Source organism: Haliotis rufescens, unplaced genomic scaffold (assembly GCF_023055435.1).
Source record: "Haliotis rufescens isolate VD_foot unplaced genomic scaffold, xgHalRufe1.0.p SCAF_32, whole genome shotgun sequence".
Lineage (NCBI taxonomy): Eukaryota > Metazoa > Mollusca > Gastropoda > Lepetellida > Haliotidae > Haliotis > Haliotis rufescens.
This window is the reverse complement of record NW_025964024.1, coordinates 3,926,827-3,944,097: the sequence shown is the minus strand read 5'-3', so window position 1 is coordinate 3,944,097 and position 17,271 is coordinate 3,926,827. Positions and strand designations below refer to the sequence as shown.

At 38.3% G+C, this 17,271-nt stretch overlaps 1 protein-coding gene across 6 annotated transcripts in view; it reads left to right on the top strand.

Moving 5' to 3' along the window:
• Positions 1 to 1,692: 1,692 nt before the first annotated feature.
• LOC124116645 (synaptotagmin-like protein 2) overlaps positions 1,693 to 17,271 on the top strand; it is a 126,848-nt gene continuing 111,269 nt past the window's right edge. For 5 of the 6 annotated variants that reach the window (XM_048380675.1, XM_046478069.2, XM_046478067.2 and 2 more), the window contains exon 1: positions 1,693 to 1,857. The gene's annotated coding sequence lies outside the window, so the exon portion shown is untranslated. Of the gene's footprint in view, positions 1,858 to 1,877; positions 2,132 to 17,271 lie in introns of those variants that run through there. The other variant, XM_046478075.2, reaches the window with a different exon arrangement.

Here is a 17,271-nt window from a genome sequence, read left to right as displayed (position 1 = left end):
AGGCAACGAGGTTAGAGCAGTTTTCTGTCACATTGGCAAGGCATTTGATAAAGTATGGCCTAAAGGACTTTTGAACAAGTTGCGCTCATGTGGAGTTAGTGGCAATCTACTGAATTATTTTGAAAGTTATCTTATTAATAGAATTAAAGCAGTATTTTTAAACGGGTACAGTTCGGAATTTATGCCCTCCATAGCAGGCGTCCCTCGGGGATCGGTGTTGGGACCGTTATTATTTCTTGTATACATAAATGATGTTGTTGATGATATAGATTTGTAATGTGCGACTTTTCGCGGGCGATGCTTCACTATACGCATAATTGATGACCCAATTAATTCAGCAATACGTGTTAATAAAGCGACAAAACCCTTTCCATATCCAAACGAAATCTCTGCAGAAAGCATAGTCGATTGTACGATTCCGACGATATCATCAGTATGTGTTTATCAATCACTTTCAAATAATCATGATACCAGGTGTTCGTGAAAAGGTGAGCGTATCCTGCCCCAACGGTGTTACCCGTCACAAACCGGCAAAAAGGCAAGTCCAGTTAACCTGAAAACACGGGAACATATGGTACAAGTCAAAAAGGGAATTGTAATGGACATCATTCTTGTCACAGATGCGTCAAATTTGGAAATGTCCCCCACAAGTCTACCATAACCCTTTTGAAAGCTTTACTGAGGCCTTGAATGTTGTGACCTTGATCACACAACTTCTGAGCAAGAGTCGTATGACGCTCTTTGAAATCTTGGTGGAAAGAGCATGCTCGATTGTATCTCTAAAGTTGTGAAATGTAGAGGCTGGAGCTGCTAGAATATTGCTCGACATGAAGGGAAAGTTGAAGTCATCCCACTTGTCATACAGTCTTGTAGAGACTGTTTTGTCACTTTGAATCTTTATGTATAGATCTTGGTGGTAAACGTCTGAGACCTGCCTCACGTCGGACCTTCCTCCCACCTTAAGCTGACACACGCCGTGATGTAACTGGAATACTGTTAAATTCGGCGTTAAACACAACCGACTGGATACAAGACCAACTCCACCGAATGGAAGTTGAGTTAAGCTGCTTGTGTTGTTTGTTTTACGGATTAATGGATTAGACTGGTCGACTGGTTCTTTTGTTGTAGATAATCCAAGTCTTTGAATTGCATTTAGAAGTGATACACGCAAGGAAGAGAATTTAGGGATGTCAACTATATTATGAGGAACATAAAGATTTGGAGTATATACTTATTCCTTCATCAGTAGATAATCCAGTACAGATTGTCCCGGTGACTACCTTCTCGCGGGAGTGACATGGGATCCACCGAGGAATCTCTATTTGGATCGTCATGTCCCTATCGCAAGAACAAGTCTCTTCAGTTCACTACAGCTATACTGATCGAGCATCGATCCATGCAATTGGGATACGATGACATGCATCAACCAAGTCAGCGAGCCTGACCACCCGATCCCCTAAGTCGCCTCTTACGACAAGGTAAGCCTAATAATTACTGTAACTATTAAAATAACAATCACACGAAATTAAACCGACATATCTTTCTTAGTGTTATGTAAAGTTAATGCAACGGGAAAATCCATACTGTTGTTCAGGCCATACCTCTATTTACACCGGGGAATACACGGGTGGGCTAACTTTCTTTATAAACCGGGTGAATAACTTTGCGACGCAGCGATTGGCTGCGCAACGCTGTCCAGCCGACGATAACAGCCTGTATGTATACGGGTGTATCTGGTTTGTCAACGGGAACGGAAGCCGATATTGACCTCGGGGTCATCTAAAGAGTCACCTAACGGGGGTATAAACACGGTGTCATCCAGTATGGTGAAGTTGTGCCAGGATACATAGACACATGGTAAGTAGGAGACCATATTCATACGAACGGACCAGTCATGATCGCGTGCCGACCACACGATGAACAAGCTGGCACGCACCTGTTGCTTCAGGGAGCAGGCGACAGGTGACTGTCCCACACAACGATGTAGATACAGATATACAACAGTGTACATAGCCTACATGCCGTGATGCATGTAGATCGATAACCACTATTTATCATTCATGTGGCGGGATGTAGCATAGGAAGTGTCAACAGTGTTTGGATACGTAATGCAGGGAAAAGCATTTGTCAGGTAAGTCGCTCTTGGGAGTGGCAGATTACTTGAAAGATAATGTGTTATAATCTGCTTATACCACAGACAGTGGAGTAGTTGTTGTTTGCGGTATTTCTTTTCATTGTGTGCATGTGACCACGAGGCAATCTGCATACTATTGTATGAATATCATTGGAGGGAATTATCAATGAATATATATACAGTAAACTAGGGTTATAACGAACTCAAAGGGACCACTATTTTTAGTTCGCAATAACCGTAGTTCGTTATAACCATATGTACAGCATATATACAACAAATGGTCGGTACTAAAAATAAGTTTGTTTTACCGGTCAGTTTGCATGTTTGTTATAAACGTAGTTTACTTTATGGAAAATTTCTATGTATGAATTGTAGAAGTAAGATGAATTGACTTGGTTTGTTTGTTTGTTGTTTAATGCCTCACTCAGCAATATTCCAGCTATATGATGGTGGTCTGTAAATAATCGAGTCTGGGCCAGATAATCCAGTGATTGACACCATGAGCATCATTCTATGCATTCGGGATGTGCTAACTTGCATCAACCAAGTCAATGAGCCTTACCACCCGAACTCGTATTGACATGAAAATAGCCTAGCTTTGTGAAACCGAGCTTCACATGTTCTGTTTTCTTGTAAATATTTCCTTTATGATACATTATATCAAGGCATAAGTATTTTTGTTTAACTAAATTAATCATTTTTGAAAAAGTTCATTACACAATGTCACATGTAGAGGCATATTTTCTACAAGATCAAGACTCTGTCATGACTTTGATCTCATTTTAAGGGCATGATACATTATGTGATAAATTTCAAATATTAACTCAAATTCTTCAATTTAAACAGTATTTTCCAAGTAAACTACATATGAAAAAATCCTGTTTAATAAAAAAAGTTTTAAAAAAATCTCCTTTGAAATAAAATAGCAGTTTTGTAAAGAGCAGAAATTCTGCATTTTTTAAATCATTGTGATGGGACAATATCTCTGGTGATTAGGAAACTGTCAGTTATTAAATTCAAGACCAGAAAATGCAATGGTATCCACTCCTGGGAACAAGATTGTAATGTGACACACCCCAATGACCAAGCACTCCTTTATGGCTCAGGTCAGCCTCACTGACTTATTTGATTGTCTCCCCCGTGAAGATCCAGGTCAGAATTGGTCTGCAGCAACCCATGCTTGTCGCTGACTTGTTTGATTGTGTGTCCCGTGAAGATCCAGGTCAGAATTGGTCTGCAGCAACCCATTCTTGTCTCCCCCGTGAAGATCCAGTTTGGAATTGGTCTTCAGCAACCCATGCTTGTCTCCCCCATGAAGATCCAGGTCAGAATTGGTCTGCAGCAACCCATGCTTGTCTCCCCCATGAAGATCCAGTTTGGAAATGGTCTTCAGCAACCCATGCTTGTCTCCCCCGTGAAGATCCAGTTTGGAATTGGTCTTCAGCAACCCATGCTTGTCTCCCCCGTGAAGATCCAGTTTGGAAATGGTCTTCAGCAACCCATGCTTGTCTCCCCCATGAAGATCCAGTTTTGAAATGGTCTTCAGCAACCCATTCTTGTCTCCCCCGTGAAGATCCAGTTTGGAAATGGTCTTCAGCAACCCATGCTTGTCTCCCCCGTGAAGATCCAGTTTGGAATTGGTCTTCAGCAACCCATGCTTGTCTCCCCCGTGAAGATCCAGTTTGGAAATGGTCTTCAGCAACCCATGCTTGTCTCCCCCATGAAGATCCAGTTTTGAAATGGTCTTCAGCAACCCATTCTTGTCTCCCCCGTGAAGATCCAGTTTGGAAATGGTCTTCAGCAACCCATGCTTGTCTTCCCTATGAAGATCCAGTTTGGAAATGGTCTTCAGCAACCCATGCTTGTCTCCTCCATGAAGATCCAGTTTGGAAATGGTCTTCAGCAACCCATGCTTGTCTCCTCCATGAAGATCCAGTTTTGAAATGGTCTTCAGCAACCCATTCTTGTCTCCCCCGTGAAGATCCAGTTTTGAAATGGTCTTCAGCAACCCATGCTTGTCTCCCCCGTGAAGATCCAGTTTTGAAATGGTCTTCAGCAACCCATTCTTGTCTCCCCCGTGAAGATCCAGTTTGGAATTGGTCTTCAGCAACCCATGCTTGTCTCCCCCGTGAAGATCCAGTTTGGAAATGGTCTTCAGCAACCCATGCTTGTCTTCCCTATGAAGATCCAGTTTGGAAATGGTCTTCAGCAACCCATACTTGTCTCCCCCGTGAAGATCCAGTTTGGAAATGGTCTTCAGCAACCCATGCTTGTCTCCCCCGTGAAGATCCAGTTTGGAAATGGTCTTCGGCAACCCATGCTTGTCTCCCCCGTGAAGATCCAGTTTGGAAATGGTCTTCAGCAACCCATGCTTGTCTCCCCCATGAAGATCCAGTTTGGAATTGGTCTGCAGCAACCCATGCTTGTCTCCCCCATGAAGATCCAGTTAGGAAATGGTCTTCAGCAACCCATGCCTGTCTCCCCTATGAAGATCCAGGTCAGACTTGGTCTTCAGCAACCCATGCCTGTCTCCCCTATGAAGATCCAGGTCAGAATTGGTCTGCAGCAACCCATGCTTGTCTCCCTCATGAAGATCCAGTTTGGAAATGGTCAAAGCAACCCATGCTTGTCTCCCCCATGAAGATCCAGTTTGGAATTGGTCTTCAGCAACCCATGCCTGTCTCCCCTATGAAGATCCAGGTCAGACTTGGTCTTCAGCAACCCATTCTTGTCTCCCCCGTGAAGATCCAGTTTTGAATTGGTCTTCAGCAACCCATGCTTGTCTCCCCCATGAAGATCCAGTTTGGAATTGGTCTTCAGCAACCCATGCCTGTCTCCCCTATGAAGATCCAGGTCAGACTTGGTCTTCAGCAACCCATGCCTGTCTCCCCTATGAAGATCCAGGTCAGAATTGGTCTGCAGCAACCCATGCTTGTCTCCCCCATGAAGTTCCAGTTTGGAAATGGTCTTCACCAACCCATGCTTGTCTCCCCCATGAAGATCCAGTTTGGAAATGGTCTTCACCAACCCATGCTTGTCTCCCCCATGAAGATCCAGTTTGGAATTGGTCTTCAGCAACCCATTCTTGTCTCCCCCGTGAAGATCCAGTTTGGAAATGGTCTTCAGCAACCCATGCTTGTCTCCCCCGTGAAGATCCAGTTTGGAAATGGTCTTCAGCAACCCATGCTTGTCTCCTCCATGAAGATCCAGTTTCGAAATGGGTCTTCAGCAACCCATGCTTGTCAGAAGAAGCAACTAACAGGACCAGGTGGTCAGACTCACTGACTTGGAGCAATGTTATCATTACCCAATTGTGTAGATTGATGCTCATGATGTCAATCACTGGATTGTCAACATCATGCAAGAAACAATGATTAGGTGACATCATACCTGGATGTTTGGGGGGCATCGAGGGCAAAGGGTCCAGTGATATCCCTCCGTTTAGTGTCAACAGAAATAATATTGACTGTACAATCACTAATATTCATTAAACGACACTTTTTTAATTTTATGTTTCATTGATTTATTCCATCTTTTCCACACAAGGTCGGTCAAGTTAAAAACAATTAGCTATATCAATCATTTATTTATTTATATGAAAGTCATTCTGCCGTTGAATTAAAACTACAGCTGGCTTCTTGAATCACTGATAGTGATGTAGACATGGAATTTATATAGAACATTTATTATAAACCTCCGGCGACGTCATCCTATTGTTCTCCAGTCGGGTTAAATCTCATAAACAGGGACTTTGTAATGTCCCTGGGATTTTATAGGATATTCAGGTCATATTTGCTATATAATGTGTTAAAATATCCAAGGGATTTTATATAATGTCCTGGGTCTTTTATTAATATAACTTCCGTTCAGATTGTAACATGTAATGAAATGTAAAGTCAAATGACAAATGTTTTCTTTATATTCCCGAGGATCGAACTCGCAACTTTCATATCTGTAGCCCAGTGAGTGTACCACAAGGCTACAGAGGTGTTGATAAGCCGCACTGCTTTTTAGAATGTCCTTTTCAAGATCCGTAATCCAGGAACAGATATTTTACGCCCGTTTCCTAAGGTTCATGGAAAGTATCCTCGAAACATAAAAATGTTGATAAATGTTGTTTTAAGTTTCTTTTTTCGGTTCGTAAGTTAGATAAAACACTTCCACTCCGGTTTTTATGATATCTAAAACTGTTATCCTTGGGAGGCGTGTTTTAAATGTGATAAGAACGCTTGGACGTGCTTTATTGTACTCTTATAATGGGTTGAAATTTAGTTTGGGGATAAGTTTAAGGTTCAAAATTGGTTTATAAGTAAGATAAAACACTTCCCCTCGGGTTGTTATGATTTTTAAAACCCTTTCCCTCGGGATGCAGGTTTTAAATATCATAACAACCCTCGGACATGTTTTATCCTATACATAATGTATCAGAGGGTCTATATAACTAGTGGGAGACAATAAAAATAAACCTTTTTATGTTTTATTTATTTCTTTTCCAGCAGCTTTTCAGTAGGGGCAGCCGCCCGTGAAACAAAAAAAATGAATGTGTCGCCTTATTCGCAACAAGTACCCTTTTTTACATAATGCCATCTGTTTGGAACATAGTCCATTTATCATTTTTTCTGACAACTCTGTTGGGAATTCCTGGTGCATAGTTTCAGATCTATATGCATGTGGCAGGGTAATATATGTCATAGTTTGTGATTTGTTTTCCCACATGAAATACAACTGAGTTTTTAGAAATATTAACTGATGGTAACACATGATCATACAATCCGAAATGATAAATTATTGTCTGATTTGCGTTGTAACTGAGACCCAGTTTTCCCCGCCCTATTAATCAGAAGCCTGGTTGCATGGAAATGGCAAAAAGACCAGTACTTCAATTGCTGTCACAGTTTGTGTATTCGGCCGTGAGTTCAACAAATTCAGAGTTTCTTTATTTCGACTCTTCATTTCCAGAAGTTGATGTCTTTATTATTTAGGGGATCGTTCAGTGGCGTGTTCACCTTGCGAGTCCGTCTTTTACTGTCATAGCCAGATTTCAATCTATAAGTTTTGGATTAACAAGAAGTGGATTATCAAAGTGTAATTGTTAAGGTGTGTGAAAATTTATTGCGATACGGTCAGGTGCATAAATAATTTCAATGTTTAGTTTAACCAGTAATCACAACGCTTAATAATGTTTATTTAGTATTGTTATCAGGCAAGTTAACCTTGGGCATCTCAGCAGATAATACGTTTGGTTGGTAAGGTCCAGGGTTCGATCCCTGGACGTGTCATACCAAAAGACGTTTAAAGATGGTACTTGTTGTTACCCTGTCTGGCACTAGGCATTAAGGGGCTAAAACAAGGACTGGTCGGCTCAGAGTCAGTGAACTGTGTCTGAGTAGGGTATTCATGTTAAACTGCGGCATGGTATCTCAGTGAGCTAGCACTATAAATCAGCATCAGTCCGGACTAGTGCATGCAGCCACATGCACACCTGCATGCACGTTGCTATATAAGTGCAGTAATCATGGACACAACGTTAAACCCCATTTCACCTCACCTCACCTCACCTCACCTCACCTCACCTCACCTCACCTCACCTCACCTCACCTCAAGGTTTGTCAACTCCACACCTGTGCTCATGGGTTTATGATAAACGTCTGAGACCTGCATCACTTCTAGCTTGCCTCCCACATTAAGCTGACATGCCATGATATAACTGGAATGCTATTAATAATAATAAAAGAGGCGTTAAACCCAACTCACTCCTGCGGAGGACAGCCACCTCACAACTATTGGCTCCACTCCTGAGAGTTCTAGGGCTTCCTAGTACTGTACCGCCCAGTTACTGCATGTTGTCTGACTGCCTGCAGTAAATGGGTACCCGGTAGATGTATTACTTAAGATGTCCCAACTTGGCTTTTGTCAATAGACTTGACTCCTGGGAGTTTCTAGGGTTTCAATTGATGGAGTGAGCAGTAAATGGGTACCCGGTAGGACAAAGCCAATGAGATAGGATTTATATACAAAGATAACAACATAATGATGAAGCCAATGAGATAGGATTTATATACAAAGATAACAACATAATGATGAAGCCAATGGGATAGGAATAATGTACAAAGATAACAACATAATGATGAAGCCAATGGGATAGGATTTATATACAAAGATAACAACATAATGATGAAGCCAATGGGATAGGATTTATATACAAAGATAACAACATAATGATGAAGCCAATGAGATAGGATTTATATACAAAGATAACAACATAATGATGAAGCCAATGAGATAGGATTTATATACAAAGATAACAACATAATGATGAAGCCAATGGGATAGGATTTATATACAAAGATAACAACATAATGATGAAGCCAATGGGATAGGATTTATATACAAAGATAACAACATAATGATGAAGCCAATGGGATAGGAATAATGTACAAAGATAACAACATAATGATGAAGCCAATGGGATAGGATTTATATACAAAGATAACAACATAATGATGAAGCCAATGGGATAGGAATAATGTACAAAGATAACAACATAATGATGAAGCCAATGAGATAGGATTTATATACAAAGATAACAACATAATGATGAAGCCAATGGGATAGGATTTATATACAAAGATAACAACATAATGATGAAGCCAATGGGATAGGAATAATGTACAAAGATAACAACATAATGATGAAGCCAATGGGATAGGATTTATGTACAAAGATAACAACATAATGATGAAGCCAATGGGATAGGATTTATATACAAAGATAACAACATAATGATGAAGCCAATGGGATAGGAATAATGTACAAAGATAACAACATAATGATGAAGCCAATGGGATAGGAATAATGTACAAAGATAACAACATAATGATGAAGCCAATGGGATAGGATTTATATACAAAGATAACAACATAATGATGAAGCCAATGGGATAGGATTTATATACAAAGATAACAACATAATGATGAAGCCAATGGGATAGGATTTATATACAAAGATAACAACATAATGATGAAGCCAATGGGATAGGATTTATATACAAAGATAACAACATAATGATGAAGCCAATGGGATAGGATTTATATACAAAGATAACAACATAATGATGAAGCCAATGGGATAGGAATAATGTACAAAGATAACAACATAATGATGAAGCCAATGGGATAGGATTTATATACAAAGATAACAACATAATGATGAAGCCAATGGGATAGGAATAATGTACAAAGATAACAACATAATGATGAAGCCAATGGGATAGGATTAATGTACAAAGATAACAACATAATGATGAAGCCAATGGGATAGGATTAATGTACAAAGATAACAACATAATGATGAAGCCAATGGGATAGGAATAATGTACAAAGATAACAACATAATGATGAAGCCGATGGGATAGGATTTATATACAAAGATAACAACATAATGATGAAGCCAATGGGATAGGATTTATATACAAAGATAACAACATAATGATGAAGCCAATGGGATAGGATTTATATACAAAGATAACAACATAATGATGAAGCCAATGGGATAGGATTAATGTACAAAGATAACAACATAATGATGAAGCCAATGAGATAGGATTTATGTACAAAGATAACAACATAATGATGAAGCCAATGGGATAGGATTTATATACAAAGATAACAACATAATGATGAAGCCAATGGGATAGGATTTATATACAAAGATAACAACATAATGATGAAGCCAATGGGATAGGATTTATATACAAAGATAACAACATAATGATGAAGCCAATGAGATAGGATTTATATACAAAGATAACAACATAATGATGAAGCCAATGAGATAGGATTTATATACAAAGATAACAACATAATGATGAAGCCAATGGGATAGGAATAATGTACAAAGATAACAACATAATGATGAAGCCAATGGGATAGGATTAATGTACAAAGATAACAACATAATGATGAAGCCAATGGGATAGGAATAATGTACAAAGATAACAACATAATGATGAAGCCAATGGGATAGGATTAATGTACAAAGATAACAACATAATGATGAAGCCAATGGGATAGGATTTATATACAAAGATAACAACATAATGATAAAGCCAATGGGATAGGATTTATATACAAAGATAACAACATAATGATGAAGCCAATGGGATAGGAATAATGTACAAAGATAACAACATAATGATGAAGCCAATGGGATAGGATTAATGTACAAAGATAACAACATAATGATGAAGCCAATGGGATAGGATTTATATACAAAGATAACAACATAATGATGAAGCCAATGAGATAGGATTTATATACAAAGATAACAACATAATGATGAAGCCAATGAGATAGGATTTATGTACAAAGATAACAACATAATGATGAAGCCAATGGGATAGGATTTATATACAAAGATAACAACATAATGATGAAGCCAATGGGATAGGATTTATGTACAAAGATAACAACATAATGATGAAGCCAATGGGATAGGATTTATATACAAAGATAACAACATAATGATGAAGCCAATGAGATAGGATTTATATACAAAGATAACAACATAATGATGAAGCCAATGGGATAGGATTTATATACAAAGATAACAACATAATGATGAAGCCAATGGGATAGGATTAATGTACAAAGATAACAACATAATGATGAAGCCAATGGGATAGGATTTATATACAAAGATAACAACATAATGATGAAGCCAATGGGATAGGAATAATGTACAAAGATAACAACATAATGACAAAGCCGATGTCAACTTTCGTGGCCCTTCCCTCTATAACTACCCTTTCCAACATTATAGCAAGTAGGGTAAAAAAACAACCTTACAGTTCATATGCCTTCCTGCTGCAACACAATTAATTGATCAATTGCCATTGCATACATGGGTCCGTCCAGTACATATATATTCTTCCTTAGCAATAGGGTATTCCCTATGAACATATGAGGCCCGTGAAGATCCCGGGTAGAATAGGTCTTTAGCAACCCATACTTGCCGAAAAGGCGACTATGCATGCTTGTCGTAAGAGGCGACTAGCAGGATCAGTTGGTCAGGCTCGCTGACTTGGTTGATGCATGTCATCGTATCCCAATTGTGTGGATCAATGCTCATTATGTCAATCATTGGATTGTCTGCTCCAGACACGATAACTTACAGACCGCTGTCATATAGCTGGAATATTGCTGAGTGCTGCGTCAAACAATGAACCCAACAAAACAAACATGAACACATGAAGCCTTTTGTCTGTCTCACAGCCCCTGAACCATATTATTTACTGCCAGCAGCCTTACTGAAAACTATATCTCTAAATGAAGCAAGTCTAGATTTTCCACATGTTGACCGTGACTTTTTTTCAGTATAAATGTAGTTGCTTGTTTCTATCGTAATTATATGTTTTTAGAGATGAATAATTAGTCTATCATCTCTGGTACAATTATGTCAGCACAATCCAAGCTTTAGGTTATTTTTTTTCTGTTAAAATGAATAGCAATATCACATGTCATCACATTTTGTGTTTCCAAGAAATACTACAACAAAATATGTACAGTGTGATCTTTATTGGGCTTTCAATATAATGTATTGCAACACAAACAATTCCTATTCTTAAAGATACCAAGCAATGCTTTTAATAACATTCAGTCTCTGCGTCAGTTTATGTATTTAACACATTCTTTTTATAATCAAACATGTTTGTAGAGTTCCATTCATGTTTACCCTGCCTCTTGTGTGAGTCTCTTCTATCAATCATTTGTATCGTAGGGAATGCTAAGTTTGTAGACAAGATGAACCAGTTGAGCTCATGCTATCTTACTTATAAAGCAAACAAAACACATTTTGGGTAATGAAGTGAATGTGTATATTCAGGCATGATTTGGGAGTATTACCATGGTCCACTGACAGACTGTCACGCATACAAGTGACCCCTCTCAGGTGGTCACATGTACGAGAGATGGGAGACCCGTCTCACGTACACGTTACGTCCTCTACTGATTACAGCTGTGTTACAGAACAGATGATTAAGTCAGTTCATATGGTATGTTTCTTTTACAGTGATGTACCTGTGGGATGAATGTGCTTGTGTTGTAATATCAACTCATTTTTCCATGCAGGAATGCATGCATTTTTTTGTTTCGTGCTGTGGCTGTAGATCGATGTGTGTTTTATCAGCACGTGGTTCATATCAAAGGCGATCACATTACACAGGCTGCCGGTATCAACCTCACACGAAACATGACTGTATAATGACAGAGGGTGATAGAGGTTATCAAATGTCAGTTAGTAACGACAACAAACGTTATAAACCTCTGGTGATGTCATCATATTGTTCTATACAGGTTTTTCTCCTTTCACCAAGTACTTGGACTCAATCATGTTGAAAGCCAGAAGTGACCTAATATACATGGGGAGGTTTTACTTTCGAGTAAATTCTGCTTTGAGGTTTTACTTCTCTCAAGTAAGATCTAAGATTTTACCTTGAATCATAAGTAAGACCTGCTTTGAGGTTTTACTTCTCTCAAGTAAGATCTAAGATTTTACCTTGAATCATAAGTAAGACCTGCTTTGTGGTTTTATTTCTCTCAAGTAAGATCTAAGATTTTACCTTGAATCATAAGTAAGACCTGCTTTGAGGTTTGACTTCTCTCAAGTAAGATCTAAGATTTTACCTTGAATCATAAGTAAGACCTGCTTTGTGGTTTTATTTCTCTCAAGTAAGATCTAAGATTTTACCTTGAATCATAAGTAAGACCTGCTTTGAGGTTTTATTTCTCTCAAGTAAGATCTAAGATTTTACCTTGAATCATAAGTAAGACCTGCTTTGAGGTTTTATTTCTCTCAAGTTAGATCTAAGATTTTACCTTGAATCATAAGTAAGACCTGCTTTGAGGTTTTATTTCTCTCAAGTAGGATCTAAGATTTTACCTTGAATCATAAGTAAGACCTGCTTTGAGGTTTTACTTCTCTCAAGTAGGATCTAAGATTTTACCTTGAATCATAAGTAAGACCTGCTTTGAGGTTTTATTTCTCTCAAGTAAGATCTAAGATTTTACCTTGAATCATAAGTAAGTCCTGCTTTAAAGTTTTATTTCTCTCAAGTAAGATCTAAAATTTTACCTTGAATCATAAGTAAGACCTGCTTTGAGGTTTTACTTCTCTCAAGTAGGATCTAAGATTTTACCTTGAATCATAAGTAAGACCTGCTTTGTGGTTTTACCTCTCTCAAGTAAGATCTAAGATTTTACCTTGAATCATAAGTAAGACCAGTGCTTTGTGGTTTTACTTCTCTCAAGTAAGATCTAAGATTTTACCTTGAATCATAAGTAGGTCCTGCTTTGAGGTTTTACTTCTCTCAAGTAAGATCTAAGATTTTACCTTGAATCATAAGTAAGTCCTGCTTTGAGGTTTTACTTCTCTCAAGTAAGATCTAAGATTTTACCTTGAATCATAAGTAAGACCTGCTTTGTGGTTTGACTTCTCTCAAGTAAGATCTAAGATTTTACCTTGAATCATAAGTAAGACCTGCTTTGTGGTTTTACTTCTCTCAAGTAAGATCTAAGATTTTACCTTGAATCATAAGTAAGACCTGCTTTGAGGTTTTATTTCTCTCAAGTAAGATCTAAGATTTTACCTTGAATCATAAGTAAGACCTGCTTTGAGGTTTTACTTCTCTCAAGTAAGATCTAAGATTTTACCTTGAATCATAAGTAAGACCTGCTTTGAGGTTTTACTTCTCTCAAGTAAGACCTAAGATTTTACTTTGAATCATAAGTAAGACCTGCTTTGTGGTTTTACTTCTCTAAAGTAACACCTGAGGTTTTACTTTTGAACTGTAAAGGTATCAAATGTTTGATTGATGCACGTGTTTATAGCGGTTTATATGACGTGAACCTTTACTTCTGTAATGGCTTATTTACTTATGTTTGGTAAAAAGCAAATGATACAAGGACCAAGGAATTCTTGGAATGTATATTGTGTATAATGACTTATAGCATGTGGGCCTGAAGGCGGTGTGCTTTAAGTGACGATGCAAAACCGGGAACTTAGGCTCACTCACCTCTCACCCGAATCAACCTCGGGGCATTGCGTGTGTCTGGGTCAAGGGACATAATGCATCCTAGTTGTATAGTTAAAGATAATCAGCAAGCCTTACTAAAAGTCTGGAAGACTGAAAGTAGCACATAGCCTAAGTACTTCTATAAAGGTGTCCTCAGATCTTTGCCCAGGGAGGTATTAGAGTAAAAAACCTGATTTTAAAGAGACTGAAATACTTTACAATGGATTTCTCTTCCTGTGGACATCAGCAGTACTACATCTGACATCACAAAACAAACAATTACTGTATATTGCCAACTATAAAGCGACCCCACGTGTAACCCGACCCCCCTGTACGAACCTTCAAAATCAATGCTAAAATATATACCCCGTCTGTAAAGCGAATCAGAATGAAGCACATCACCAGTGCATACACAATCCCTACATTTGCAATAAAAACGTGTTTGTCTTCCACAGAAAGAAATTACATCGTATCCCTTCAGCAAATTCAGGGAAGCGAACAGATCATAACAATTAAACTTGGTCAATACAAATTTGATATTTGAGATAAAACATCACTAGACATGATGATTTACTGATTAAATTGTATTTCCTGTATATGGTAATTGAGTAAGCATCGTGGTAGATTTTGCATCACAAACCTGTACTCAAGCCATTTGTGAAAAGGTTACTTATGGTACCCTTTAGGGTGCCTGTGAAGATCCAGCGTAGAATAGGTCTTCTGCAACCCATGCTTGCCGTAAAAGGTGACCATGGTTGTCGTAAGAGGCGACTAACGGGATTGGGTGGTAAGGGTTGATGACTTGTGATGCATGTCATCGTATCCCAATTGCGTGGATTAATGCTCATGATGTCAATCACTGGATTGTCTGGTCCAGACTCGATTATTTACAGACCGCCATCATATATCTGGAATATTGTTGAGTGCTGCTTTAAACAACAAACAAACAAACATGTTTGTAGGGCCGATGGGGAAGTTTAGTGATAAAAGCGTTCACCCGTCACGCTGAAGGCCCCGATCAATTCCCCATATGGGTAAATTGTGTGAAGCCCATTTCTGGTGTTCCCGTCGTGATGTTGATGGACTATTGCCAAAAGTGGTGTATGACAATACTCACTCTCTCATATTTGTCATCCAAGCAGTTTAGCATTCTGCAACGGGTATGTTTGGTATTTAAGAAAGAAGAGTTTGTAAACCTCATGAATACCTTGCTGTGCATACTGTGTATATAGGATATGATGGTGGTAGCAGTGCCCTGCCTAATCGACCGTGGATGTAAGTCCAACTGATTATCAAAACTTGCCTCATACATGACTGGGCCTCCAAACCGGAGAAAGTGTCAGTCAGTTCAAATTAGTTTTGTATTTATCAGTAAGTTGATAGATATCACATCATTTAAGTATACAATTGCTCTTGGGGGATGCTGTCGAAATGGGATAATGTGGGTCAGTGGATTTGAATGACACTGTGTACTTATCTCGGATACATCAACTGTGTTGTAGGTTTTATGAATGCACAGGATTGTGGTTTACTTGTACTCATGCTGTGACTTACGCAGGGTGCAACAACAACAACAACAACAACAACAACAATGTCCTGTCAGTTTAAGAATTGTTGAGATTCATAAGGACTTGTTTAATGCTGAAATACACTGTCCATTTTGTTTGCTAGAATATGGTATCACTTAATTCCCATTGATTCATTGACTTTTATTCCTAAAAAACCTTGATATTTTCGTATGGCTGTGAAAATTTGTGGATCGGGCCAAGCATACATAGCTTTCCTTATGACATCAGGGGCGGTCGGGTAGCCTAGTGGTTAAAGCGTTCGCTCGTCATGCCGAAGACCCGGGTTCGATTCCCGACATGGGTACAATGTGTGAAGCCCATTTCTGGTGTCCCCCGCCGTGATATTGCTGGAATATTGCTAAAAGCGGCGTAAAACCAAACTCACTCACTCACTCACTCACTCCTAATGACATCTGTTTATGTTTGTGTCTAGACCACGTTGGTGAAAAGTACCAAAGGCTCCATTATCAAGTCATTTCAGACTGATGTCTTGAATGTGTGTGTTTTTCTTGTGATTGACCAGAACCTGCCTTAGGCAATACAAGACATTTTTTTGCTTCATTCTCCAGAATCTTGGAAATTTGACCTATATCAGTAAAATAAGAAAAGCTTTTTCAAGAAAGAACATAAGTCATAGAAAAGAAAAGGATTTGACACATTGTTGGATCGAGACACAGAATAAGGATATCGATAGTTAAAGATCAGTAAGACAAACTTGAAAGATATATTGTGTTAAAGTTCAGTTAGACAAAATGGGATGACATTGTGTTAAAAATCAATTTGACAATACAGGACGACAATGTGTTAAAGATCAATTAGACAATACAGGATGACAATGTGTTAAAGATCAATTAGACAATACAGGATGACAATGTGTTAAAGATCAATTTGACAATACAGGACGACAATGTGTTAAAGATCAATTAGACAATACAGGATGACAGTGTGTTAAAGATCAATTTGACAAAACTGGACGACAATGTGTTAAAGATCAATTAGACAATACAGGATGACAATGTGTTAAAGATCAATTTGACAATACAGGACGACAGTGTGTTAAAGATCAATTAGACAATACAGGATAACAATGTGTTAAAGATCAATTAGACAATACAGGATAACAATGTGTTAAAGATCAATTAGACAATACAGGATAACAATGTGTTAAAGATCAATTAGACAATACAGGACGACAATGTGTTAAAGATCAATTAGACAATACAGGACGACAATGTGTTAAAGATCAATTTGACAATACAGGACGACAATGTGTTAAAGATCAATTAGACAATACAGGATGACAATGTGTTAAAGATCAATTAGACAATACAGGACGACAATTTGTTAAAGATCAATTAGACAATACAGGATAACAATGTGTTAAAGATCAATTAGACAATACAGGATAACAATGTGTTAAAGATCAATTAGACAATACAGGATGACAATGTGTTAAAGATCAATTAGACAATACAGGATGACAATGTGTTAAAGATCAA